This window comes from Hemiscyllium ocellatum, chromosome 3, assembly GCF_020745735.1.
Source record: "Hemiscyllium ocellatum isolate sHemOce1 chromosome 3, sHemOce1.pat.X.cur, whole genome shotgun sequence".
In the NCBI taxonomy this organism is placed as follows: domain Eukaryota; kingdom Metazoa; phylum Chordata; class Chondrichthyes; order Orectolobiformes; family Hemiscylliidae; genus Hemiscyllium; species Hemiscyllium ocellatum.
In genome coordinates, this window is record NC_083403.1 from 618,889 (window position 1) to 631,521 (window position 12,633).

Consider the following 12,633-nt stretch of genomic DNA (forward strand, 5'->3'; position numbering starts at 1 on the left):
ACCCGAGAACTCTGTGGGAAGCTAGGCAAGTGATTGTTGGGCAAAAAGTGAGGTCTGCAGATGCTGGGGATCAGAGCTGAAAATGTGTTGCTGGTTAAAGCGCAGCAGGTCAGGCAGCATCCAAGGAACAGGAAATTTGACGTTTCGGGCACAAGCCCTTCATCAGGAAATTTCCTGATGAAGGGCTTGTGCCCGAAACGTCGAATTTCCTGTTCCTTGGATGCTGCCTGACCTGCTGCGCTTTAACCAGCAACACATTTTCAGCAATTGATTGTTGGGCCTCTTGCTGAGATATTTGTATCATCGATAGTCACAGGTGAGGTGCCGGAAGACTGGAGGTTGGCAAACGTGGTGCCACTGTTTAAGAAGGGCGGTAAAGACAAGCCAAGGAACTATAGACTGGTGAGCCTGACCTTGGTGGTGGGCAAGTTGTTGGAGGGAATCCTGAGGGTCAGGATGTACATGTATTTGGAAAGGCAAGGACTGATTCGGGATAGTCAACATGGCTTTGTTTGTGGGAAATCATGTCTCACAAACTTGATTGAATTTTTTGAAGAAGTAACAAAGAAGATTGATGAGGGCAGAGCAGTAGATGTGATCTATATGGACTTCAGTAAGGCGTTCGACAAGGTTCCCCATGGGAGACTGGTTAGCAAGGTCAGATCTCATGGAATACAGGGAGAACTAGCCATTTGGATACAGAACTGGAGTGGGGGAGTCCAGAACTAGAGGGCATAGGTTTAGGCTGAGAGGGGAAAGATAAAAAAAGATACCTAAGGGGAAACTTTTTCATGCAGAGGGTGATACTTGTATGGAATGAGCTGCCAGAGGATGTGGTGGAGATTGGTACAATTGCAACATTTAAGAGGCATTTGGATGGGTATATGAATAGGAAGGGTTTGGAGGGATATGGGCCGGGTGCTGGCAGGTGGGACTAGATTGGGTTGGGATATCTGGTCGACATGGACGGGTTGGACCGAAGGGTCTGTTTCCATGCTGTACATCTCTATGACTCTATGAGCTCATTCCAAGGTAGAAGACAGAGGGTGGTGGTGGAGGACTTTTTTCAGACTGGAGGCCTGTGACCAGTGGAGTGCCACAAGGATCGGTGCTGGGCCCTCGACTTTTTGTCATTTACATAAGTGGTTTGGATGTGAGCATAAGAGGGACAGTTAGTAAGTTTGCAGATGACACCAAAATTGGAGGTGTAGTGGACAGCGAAGAGGGTTACCTCAGATTACAACAGGATCTGGACCAGATTGACCAAAGGGCTGAGAAATGGCAGATGGAGTTCAATTCAGATAAATGCGAGGTGCTGCATTTTGGGAAAGCAAATCTTAGCAGGTCCTAAGAAGTGTTGCTAAATGAAGAGACCTTGAGTGCAGGTTCATAGCTCCTTGAAAGAGGAGTCGCAGGTGGATAGGATAGTGAAGAAGATGTTTGGTATGCTTTCCTTTATTGGTCAGAATATTGAGTTATGGCTGTACAGGACATTGGTTAGGCCACTATTGGCATATTGTGTGCAACTCTGGTCTTCTTCCTATCGGAAAAATGTTGTGAAACTTGAAAGGATTCGGAAAAGATTTACAGGGATGTTGCCAGGGTTGGAGGATCTGAGCCACCCGAACAGGCTGATAAGGCTGGGGCTGTTTTCCCTGGAGCGTCGGAGGCTGAGGGGTGACCTTATGGAGGTTTACAAAATTATAAGGGGCATGGATAAGATAAATAGATAAAGTCTCTTCCCTGGGGTGGGGGAGTCCAGAACTAGAGGGCATAGGTTTAGGGTGAGAGGGGAAAGATATAAAAGAGACCTAAGGGGAAACTTTTTCACGCAGAGGCTGGTACTTGTATGGAATGAGCTGCCAGAGGATGTGGTGGAGGCTGGTACAATTGCAACATTTAAGATGGATATATGAATAGGAAGAGTTTGGAGGGATATGGGCCGGGTGCTGGCGGGTGGGACTAGATTGGGTTGGGATATCTGGTCGGCATGGGCGGGTTGGTCCGAAGGGTCTGTTTCCATGCTGTACATCTCTATGACTCTATGACCTCATTCCAGCCTTGGGTCAACCATGGACAAAAGAGCTAAATTCCAGAGGGGAGGGGGTAATGTCAGCCTTCAGTATCAAGGCTGCATTTGACTGAATGTGGCATCAAGGAGCCCTGGCAAAACTGGACTCACTGGGTGTCAGAGTTCAAACACTCCGCTGGTTAGAGTCATACCTGACACAAAGGAAGGTGGTTGTGGAGGGTCTGTCATCTCAGCTCCAGGGCATCTTTGCAGGGATTCCTCAGGGTAGTGTCCTAGGCCCAACCATTCCCAACCCAACTTGGGAACACCACCCCCTCCAAGCCACTCACCACCCTGACTTGGAAATGCACTACTGTTCCTGCACAGTCGTTGGGTCAAACTCCTGGAATTCCCTCCCTACTGGCATTGTGGGTCAACCCACAGCAAGTGGACTGCAGCGATTCAAGAGGACAGCCTACCACCACCTTCTCAAGGGCAAATAGGGATGGGTTATCAGTGCTGGCCAGCCAGTGACACCAAGTCCCGCAAATGAATAAAAAAATCTAGGGGTCACAGTTTGAAGATTGTCAGTAAGAGATCTAGGAGTGAGATAAGCAGAACCTTCTTTACTTCAAGAGTTGGTATAATTTGGAACGTGCTGCCTGGGAGGTGGAGGCAGATTCCATCGGAGGTTTCAAACAGATGGATATGTATTTGAAAGTGATGCAGTTAGAGGGCTGCGGAGATGGGGCTGGATGGTGGGACTAGCTGGGTAGCTGTATTAGGAGCTGGTACAGACAGGATAGATGGCATGACGTTCTTCTGAACTGAAGATTCTATGATTCTATTAGTGCTGTGTATATATGTCTGAACCATGAGCTGACAACCAGTTAATTTATGGTTCCTTTATTGTGAAACATTGAATAAATATTCATTTGTTACCCTCATTAAACTGCCATAGACTTTCCTGTGAATCCTCCCACTTCCTGCAGACCAAAGGGGTAGCAATGGGCACACGTATGGGCCCCAGCTATGCCTGTCTCTTTGTTGGCTACGTAGAACAGTTGATCTTCCCCACCTCTTCCTCCACTACATTGATAACTGCATTGGCGCCACCTTGTGCTTCTGTGAGGAGGTTGAGCAATTCATCAACTTCACCAACACATTCCACCCTGACCTTAAATTTACCTGTACCATCTCTGACACCTCCCTCCCCTTCCTGGACCTCTCCATCTCCATTAATGACGACCGACTTGACACTGATATTTTTTACAAACCCACCAACTCCCACAGCTCCCTGGATTGCACCTCTTCCCACCCTACCTCTTGCAAAAATGCCATCCCGTATTCCCAATTCCTCCGCCTCTGCCGTATCTGCTCCCAGGAGGACCGGTTCCACCACAGAACACACCCGATGGCCTCCTTCTTTAGAGACCGCAATTTCCCTTCCCACCTGGTTAAAGATGCATTCCAACGCATCTCGTCCACATCCCGCACCTCCACCCTCAGACACCACCCCTCCAACTGTAACAAGGACAGAACGCCCCTGGTGCTCACCTTCCACCCTACTAACCTTCGCATAAACCAAGTCATCCACCGACATTTCTGCCACCTCCAAAAAGACCCCACTAGCAGGGATATATTTCCCTCCTCACCCCTTTCCGTCTTCCGCAAAGACCGTTCCCTCCGTGACTACCTGGTCAGGTCCACGACCCCTACAACCCACCCTCCCATCCTGGCACTTTCCCCTGCCACCGCAGGAACTGTAAAGCCTGTGCCCACACATCTTCCCTCACCTCTATCCAAGGCCCTAAAGGAGCCTTCCACATCCATCAGAGTTTTACCTGCACATCCACTAATATCGTTTATTGTATCCGTTGCTCCCGATGCGGTCTCCTCTACATTGGGGAGACTGGGCGCCTCTTAGCAGAGCGCTTTAGGGAACATCTCCGGGATACCCGCACCAATCAACCACACCGCCCCGTGGCCCAACATTTAACTCCCTCTCCCACTCTGCCGAGGACATGTAGGTCCTGGGCCTTCTTCACCGCCGCTCCCTCACCACCAGACGCCTGGAGGAAGAACGGCTCATCTTCCGCCTCGGAACACTTCAACCCCAGGGCATCAATGTGGACTTCAACAGTTTCCTCATTTCCCTTTCCCCCACCTCACCCTAGTTCCAAACTTCCAGCTCAGCACTGTCCCCATGACTTGTCCTACCTGCCTATCTCCTTTTCCACCTATCCACTCCACCCTCTCCTCCCTGACCTCCATCCCCTCCCCCACTCACCTATTGTACACTATGCTACTTTCTCCATACCCCCATCCTCCTCTAGCTTATCTCTCCACGCTTCAGGCTCACTGCCTTTATTCCTGACGAAGGGCTTTTGCCCGAAACGTCGATTTTCCTGCTCCTTGGATGCTGCCTGAATTGCTTTGCTCTTCCAGCACCACTGATTCATTTCCTGAGTCTGTTCAAGCACCATTGTTGCTACAGACATCATTCCTACTAGCATCACCTAAGATGTTTTTCCTGAACTTAATTCATTTACTAATGATTACTGAATGACTCTCCACTACAGTGGGCAGATTTTGGATCAGTTTTGTTTGGCTCGGATTGGCATTTAGTTCCATGCTTTGAATTCTTTGCTCTTCAGTTATGATTTTCTTAAGTCAGGGGCTCAGTATCAGATGTTCCGATCCAGGGCTGCTAGATTTGTGGAATTAGCCTTAGGATCTAATTTTCCTTGAAAAGCTCAGGGTGTGAACACTGAGTGCTGCACCCCACTATCGAACTGAGCTACTACAGTCACCTTTTGAGTAATAAAGGTCATGTATCAGCGTCTGGTGTGGGATGAACCACTTGGGCAGGCTGATACTGGAAATGTATACGACTACAGGCACTAGCTCACGTTGTACATCATAGTATTTTATTATCATTGATTAAGACGAGACAGTTCGTCAGTCTAAGATTCATGCTCAGACATGGACGTGGCAAGTTGTTTGGCGGTGCAGTTGGAATGATAATGGTCAGGTAGGGGATTGTCTGTGGTCTTTATTGTGGAAGGAGGTGAAGTTGTAGTGACATTTATTTCGTCGGGGTGGGTTTCCCCTATCCATCCATCATCACTTTTCCCCCATTGACGGACAAGTACAAGTGATCGAAAAGGTTTCAAATGTCCTCTCTCACATTGAATGGAGGGGAATTTAGGGTCTGGCAAAAGCCATTACCCATCCCATGTAAACACACCTTTCTATTCACAAATAAATTCAAACTCCTCTTCCAAATCTGTTCTCCTACGGTCATGCTCAGCATTCCATTCTGCTTTGATCACATTGAGCTATCAATCACTGCTTCCACAGCCAGGAACAATAGTCTCTCAAGGGTTAAAATGGTGGCCAGCCTTCTACAAATTGAATAAAGTGCTGCCCCAATTGTCACTGTTCTGTTGGCATTACTTCTGTAGCTCAGAATCAATTGTGTTGATCTTCAGCTGTGATGAGGTCTGCACCTGTCTTCTAACTTGCATATCCAAACAGGCACGTGTCCTTGGTCATAATAATCACAAACTGTTTGAGCCTATTAGATGTAATTCCAGGCTTGTCAGGTGCTACTTTAACCATTATCTTCACATCAGCTCTTAGTACCTTTGGTTGGTTGGTCATAGCATCTTGTTCGAGGTCACGGATTTTCTGCTGGTCTTTGACCTGCTATCTTGGCCCATTCAACTGTTTGCAGAATTGTCTTGTAAACGATTTCACTCTCTGTCTCACTTGTCGTTGCTCCAAGTCCCATCAGAATACTGAGAATTAGATCTGCCCATCCTTTCCATGTCGTAGAGTCACAGAGTCCTCCAGCAGGAGGACAGGCTGTTTGACCCAAACTGGCCCATGCCAACCAGAATGTCCGTCCACGCTAACACCATTTCCCTGTACTTGGCCCATATCCTTCTGAACCTTTCCTATCCATGTATTTGTTCAAATGCCTTTTAAATGTTGTTAATGTACCCACCTCAACAACTTCCACTGGCAGCTCAATCCACATTGCTGATACATCGAATCATCCGCCGTCATTTCCACCACCTCCAAACAGACCCCATCACCAGAGATATATTTCCCTCCCCATCCCTATCAGCGTTCCAGAGAGACCACTCCCTCCGCGACTCCTTCGTCAGGTCCACACCCCCCACCAATCCAACCTTCACTCCCAGCACCTTCTCCTGCAACCGCAAGAAGTGCAAAACTTGCACCCACACCTCCCCTCCTCACCTTCCTCCCAGGCCCCAATGGATCCTTCCATATCCGTCACAAATTCACCTGCACCTCCACATACATCATTTACTGTAGTCATTGTACCCAATATGGTCTCATCTACATTGAGAAGACAGGCCGCCTAGGTGCGGAACGTTTCAGGGAACATCTCTGGGACACCCGCACCAACCAAACCAACCGCCCCGTGGCTGAACACTTTAACTTCCCCTCCCACTCCACCAAGGACATGTAGGTCCTTGGCCTCCCCCATCGTCAGACCCTGACCACATGATGCCTGGAGGAAGAGCGCGTCATCTTCCGCCTAGGAACCTTCCAACCACATGGGATGAATGTAGATTTCTCCAGCTTCCTCATTTCCCCTCCCCCCACCTTATCTCAGTCCCAACCCCCGGATTCAGCACCACCCTCTTGACCTGCAATCTTCTTCCCGACCTCTCCGCCCCCACCCCCTCTCCAGCCTATCACCCTCACCTCCTTCCACCTATTGTATTCCCAGCGTCCCTCCCCCAAATTCCCTCCTCCCTACCTTTTACCTCAGCCTGCCTGGCACACCAACCTCATTCTTGAAGAAGGGCTTATGCCCGAAACGTCGATTCTCCTGCTCCTCGGCTGCTGCCTGGCCTGCTGTGTTTTTCCAGCATCACATTTTTCAGCTCATTCCACATTACCACCCACAGTATAAAAAGGTTGCCTCTCAGTTCCCTTTTATATTTTCCCCTCTAACCTTAACTGATGCCCTCTGGTCCGTGATTCCCCAACCCTGGGAAAATGACTGAGTACCTTCACCCTATTCATGACTCCTGTGATCTTATGCACCTGTATAAGGACCCTCAGTCTCCTACGCTCTAAAGGAAAAGTCCTAGCTTGTCCAACCTCTGCCTATAATTCAGACCATTGAGTCCAGACAACGCCCCGTAAATTGCTTCTGGTTTCTTTCCAGTTTAATAACGTCCTTCCTATAATAAGATGACCAAAACTGAACACAATACTCCAAGTGTAGCCTCACCAACTTCTTGTATAACTGCAACATAACTTCTCAACTGGTGACTCCACTTTCAGAGAACTGTTCACCTGAACTCCAAGGTCCCTCTGTTCTACAACCTCCCTTAAGGCCCTACCATTCACCAAGAAATTTCTATCTTGATTTGACTTTTTAAAATGCAAACCTCAGACTTATCTATAATAAACTCCATTTGCTATTTATCTCGGCTCACTTCCCCAGCTGATCAAAGTCCTGCTGCACTTTCTGATGACCTTCCTCACTGTAATGATACCAGTTCGTTTCATGTCCTGAATGGCTTTAACTAAAACCTCCTTAAGGACTGGTTCATTCATTCACCCATGCCTGAACTCTGTGGATGATACAGAATGTGGAACATTTGCTTCATGCCCAGCCATTTGCAAACTTCCTTGATCAGTTTCCCTGCAACATGTGCTCCCTGATCTGAATCTATCCATAGTAAATCCATTAACATTGTTTGAGCAATGCGCCACTGTCTCATCATTTAAAATATGATTGATTGCTCTTCAGGTCAAAAGATCAAGATTTGAGAAAGGCATGTACCCACCCACTTGGTCCGATATTTTGGTTGGCAGTCATATCATCCAATCCAGTTCTCTTCAAACTTCAAACAATAATTTGCCCTTTCCGTTTTTCCCGTCAAAATAAACAATCTCGTACCTCTTCACATTAAACTTCATCTGCTAGATTGTGGCACATACTCTGAGCTAATCAATATCCATCAGCAAATTCTTAATCTCCTTGTCACTGCCCGCCTGCCTGCCCACCTATTTTGGTATTGTCTGTGAACTTTGTTGTGTTAGTCTGTCCTTGCTTGCAGATTATTTATATACATGGTAAATAGTTGAGGTCTGAGAACAGAACCCACTAGTTCCAGTTTACCATCCAGAGCAGGACCCATTTTTCCTGACCCTCTGCTTTCTATTGGTTAGCCAAGGCAATGTTCTACTCTTAACACCCTAGGATCTCACCTTCTGGATCAGTCTTTTATGCGGCACCTGGTCAAATGCCTTTTGGATCTCCATCATCTATTTTGCTGGTTACATTCTCCAAGAATTCCAGCAAGTTTGTCAATCATGACTTGCCCTTCACGAAATTGTACTGACACTGGTGCTCAGTTATTTCCTCCTTTATGATTTGACCCCTGCAACATCCCTACTACAGAGGTCAAACTAAGTGGTCTGTATATTCCCACTTTTTGCTTTGTAGAATAAGGTGTCACATCAGAATGCTTGCAATCACCTGATACCTTTCCAGAATCCAGGAAATGTTGGAAAATCTTGACTAACGCATCCACAAGCTCTGCTGCCACCAATTTTAATACCCGAGGCTGCAGGCCATCAGGCTTCGGAGACTGTCTGCCTTTAATCTCATCAGTTTACTTAATACCTTCTCCCTAGTTATATTATTTCATCAGGATCCTCTGCAGTAACTGCAGTATTTGGAAATAAATCATTATTTTCACTGTGAAACAGATACAAAATATTGGTTTAGTGCTTCTGTGTTTTCAATTATTATCTCACCATTTTCGACCGATAAAGGACCGACATTTACTTTCACTATTCTCTTCCTCATTATATATTCATAGAAGTTTATTATGTCTTTGTTTATATTTCCTGCTATATTCCTTTTGAAGTTCACTTTAGCTCTTTGATTTTGTTTTTAGTAACCCTTTGCTAATGTTTAAAGTTCTCCTGAACCTCCAAAGTGTTACTAGCTTTTACAATGTGAAATTCCCTGGTTTTTGCCTTTATGTTAACCTTGACTTCTTTGTTAAGTCATGGATGATTTTTCACCTTTTTATAATTCCTCTTCCTTTCAGGAATATACTTTAATTGAGATGCATCAAATAGTTCTCGAAGCATTTGCCATTGTTCTTCAACTCTCCTACTCTTTTATAGAACATAGATTTTTACCCAGTCCACCTCCTTCCTCAGGCCTGTAGAATTACTTTGCCTAAAACTGAAACTCATGTATGCAACTTTCTTTTCACTCTTTCAATCTGAATTTGAAACACTAGAATATTGTGGTCATCTTCCAAGAGGAAGACGACAAGACTGTCATGATGAGAAACAGAGCGAGGTGGATCTCATTGACAATGAGATCCTTGATTGGGGTTGTTGACCTGGACCTGTCAGGGAATCCTGGCTGACAGATATAAATGGGACATTAGCATGATTGCTGTTTGCCAGTATTTTGGGGACTTCTGATTAAAAAAGAAGTATCATCAGGCGATTTAGAAACTCCTGAGTTCAGGGAACTGACTGTGGGTTGGCTGGGCACAGCCAGTGTGTTACTGTTGTATTTGATAACTGATTCCTAAGCTGGCTGGTCACACAGGCAGTGAATACTGTTATATTTTAGTTCTCATTAGGGAACTTGTTTGTTTTGCCCCTGTATTTTACTGGATGTTGCAGCTTGTGTGTTACTTTTTTGCTCTTTGAACAAGGACGATGATGGTTTTTGTGGCAGGCTTCGCCTTGACAGAGTAGGAGGGGGAGTTGAAGTATTCAGCCACAGGGCTGTTGTGCCTTGTAGTGTTTTCACCTTTGTGAGTGGTTAAGAAGTTTAAGAAAAGTTATTCCTGTTGCATTTGAAGTGAATGAGAAGTGATAATTTGTTTGAAACTTCTTTCAAAATGCCTGGGCTTCAGGCAGTAGTTCTAACAGCGTTTTGTTATTTCTGTTGATAACAATGGACTGTCTGGTGATCTAGAGATTGGGAGTGGAGTCAGGATGCGATCACATTAAGAATTGGTCCACCTCAGTGCTCTCACAAGTGAGCAAGCCATAATGTCAGAAGTAACATCAAACCTGTGCAGGAAACTCGGATATCGTATTGAAATTAACAAAGGATTAACAGTTACAAGGGTTTACCAACAACGATGATGACACACACTCAGGTAAGCGTGATACTTTATGAATCAAATCAAGACCTTTTTGACACAGATTGTGTTTGGACTGAACTCCTGTGAGTTAAAAAAAAAGCAAAATAAAACATATAAACAGGAGATACAGAAGGTCTTCGCAGTCGAGGGATTGACCTTGAGCTGTCTGGTCAGAGCCAATGCAATGTGCACATATAAATAAATGGTGACTTGATGATGGAATACTTACCTCTGTGCAATTATTCCAAAGACCATTTATTAGTCCTTCTTTGTTACATAATACCAAATCTAAAGTAGCCAGTTCTCTGGTTGGCTCCATGACAAGTTGCTATGGGAAACAATCCCTTATACATTCAATGGACTTGGATAAACTGCAGAATCGGGCTGAGAGGTGGCAAATGGAGTTCAATGCAGCTAAATGTGAGGTGATGCACTTTGGGAAGAATAACAGGAAGGCAGAGTACTGGGTCGATGGAAAGATTATTGGTAGTGTGGATGTGCAGAGGGATCTTGGAGTCCCATGTACATAGATCCCTGAAAGTTGCCACCCAGGTGGATAGTGCTGTTAAGAAGGCTGTTGGGTTTCATTCGTAGAGGGATTGAGTTCCGGAGCCGCAATATCATGCTGCAACAGTTCACCTGCTGGTGTGTGCTAGGCGGTTTCCTTTCCCTTTGCTCAACGACCTATTTGCTGAACTAGCCGGAGGTCAGCTTTTCAGTAAAATTGAGCCCGGTAAACCCTACCTCCAGATGAGTGTAGATCCTGAGTTGAAATGAATGAGACACAATCTTATTGAAACATATTGGATTCTTACGTGGCTCGACAGGGTAAATGCTGAGAGGACATTTTCCCTCATGGGAGTGTCTAGAACTGAACAGAAATAAAGAGGCACCAATTTAAGAGTGAGATCAGGAGAAACGTCTTCTCTCAGAGGGTTGTGAGTCTTTGGAATTTGTTGTCACAGACAGCTGGCACACGCTGCTTGTGTGAGACTGACTTAGAATGCTGCCAGTTCTGGCTGAGGCAGCAAAGTAGTGCAAAAGAAGGCAAGGGGCTGTTGTGCCAGTCCCTGCGTACACAGCCCAGGTGCCGGATAATCTGCAGTGCTCCTACCTGCCTTATTATCTTTCCAGGCCAGTTCCGGTCAGCAAACATTGGCTTGTTTGTTCTACGTTTTCTCACGTGCTGTTGTCGAGTTAGTGCTGTCTCTTTGCTTTTCCCAGTGAGAATTGACTCTCTGAGTAACCTGCCTCTGACTCAGTCAGTTGTGATAGCACACACGATTCTGTCGCGGCTCAGTGAATCGGAAAGTGGCTGAAACTCACAGTCCTTTGCCTCGTTTTTCCGGTCAGTCACATACGTACCTATCGATTCCGCCTGCCCTTGCACTCTGATGAAAAGCATGTGCCTTAAATACGTCCCGATTATTTTTGTCCTAGCTCACAGTGTTCTCGAAATCTCTCTTGCAAGTCATCAAAATCAAAACGACTGAACCCCTAGATAGCTTCATCCCCAGCAGCATGCAGCAACGTAGCACAGTTGACCTTCTCTTGTTTTTCTGAAACGTCGCTCGCGAGTAGGAAAAGCTGGTGGGCAGCTACGGTTGCTGCAACTCCCAACTTCTGACACCATGTGGTGTGATCGGGGCCCGGCGTTGGCGGGACGGTGCAGCACGCAGCAGGGGTGAGGGGATGACATTGAGAGCAAGTGTCAAGATGCGCAAGAGACAGAGACGGCGAGAGAAGGATAGGGAGCGGCAGCTGAACAGCTACCTTAGAACAGACGAGTTTGAATCGACTCACGCCTGGCTGGATGTGAGGTGTGAGAAATGAAGCACCGAAAGCCTGCGCTATAAACATGAAGCTGTTTTTAGATTTATAGATGAGGGGTGCACCGTTCCCGGAGGTACTGCAATACCAGGTCGATGCATGGAGTGGACGGAGCAAGCCCCAATTCCATCTCCCTGCTCCAAAAATCAATTTAATATATGGTCCCCAGATAAGGGACGTATCAGATATTAAACTGATAAGAACAGATTTTTTTTATTTCAAAATATACTTTATTCGTAAATATTCATAAATAATTTGATACACTGTACATTGGGTAATGCCATACATATGTTCACATTAACATACACAGTTTAGAATTTTCCTTTTTATATGCAAGTCTGTGCATTTCTCACTCCTATGCCCTTATATTGGGCTGAGGCGTCAGCAGAGCCCAAATGACTGCATGGGCCCCCTGATCTTCTTTAGACAGGCAGATGTTAAACGGTGGTCTTTCCCCACCGCGCCTTGGCGGCAGCTGCCCCAAGCTTCAGCGCGTCCCTCAACACGTAGTCTTGGACCTTGGAATGTGCCAGTCTGCAACACTCAGTCGGGGTCAACTCCTTCAGCTGGAAGATCAACAGGTTTCGGACCACCCAGAGAGCGTCCTTCACC

At 46.2% G+C, this 12,633-nt stretch overlaps 1 pseudogene; it reads right to left on the reverse strand.

Annotated features, from left to right (window-relative positions):
- Positions 1–12,075: 12,075 nt before the first annotated feature.
- LOC132809305 (U2 spliceosomal RNA) lies at positions 12,076–12,248 on the reverse strand (annotated as a pseudogene).
- Between the last annotated feature and the right edge of the window lie 385 nt (positions 12,249–12,633).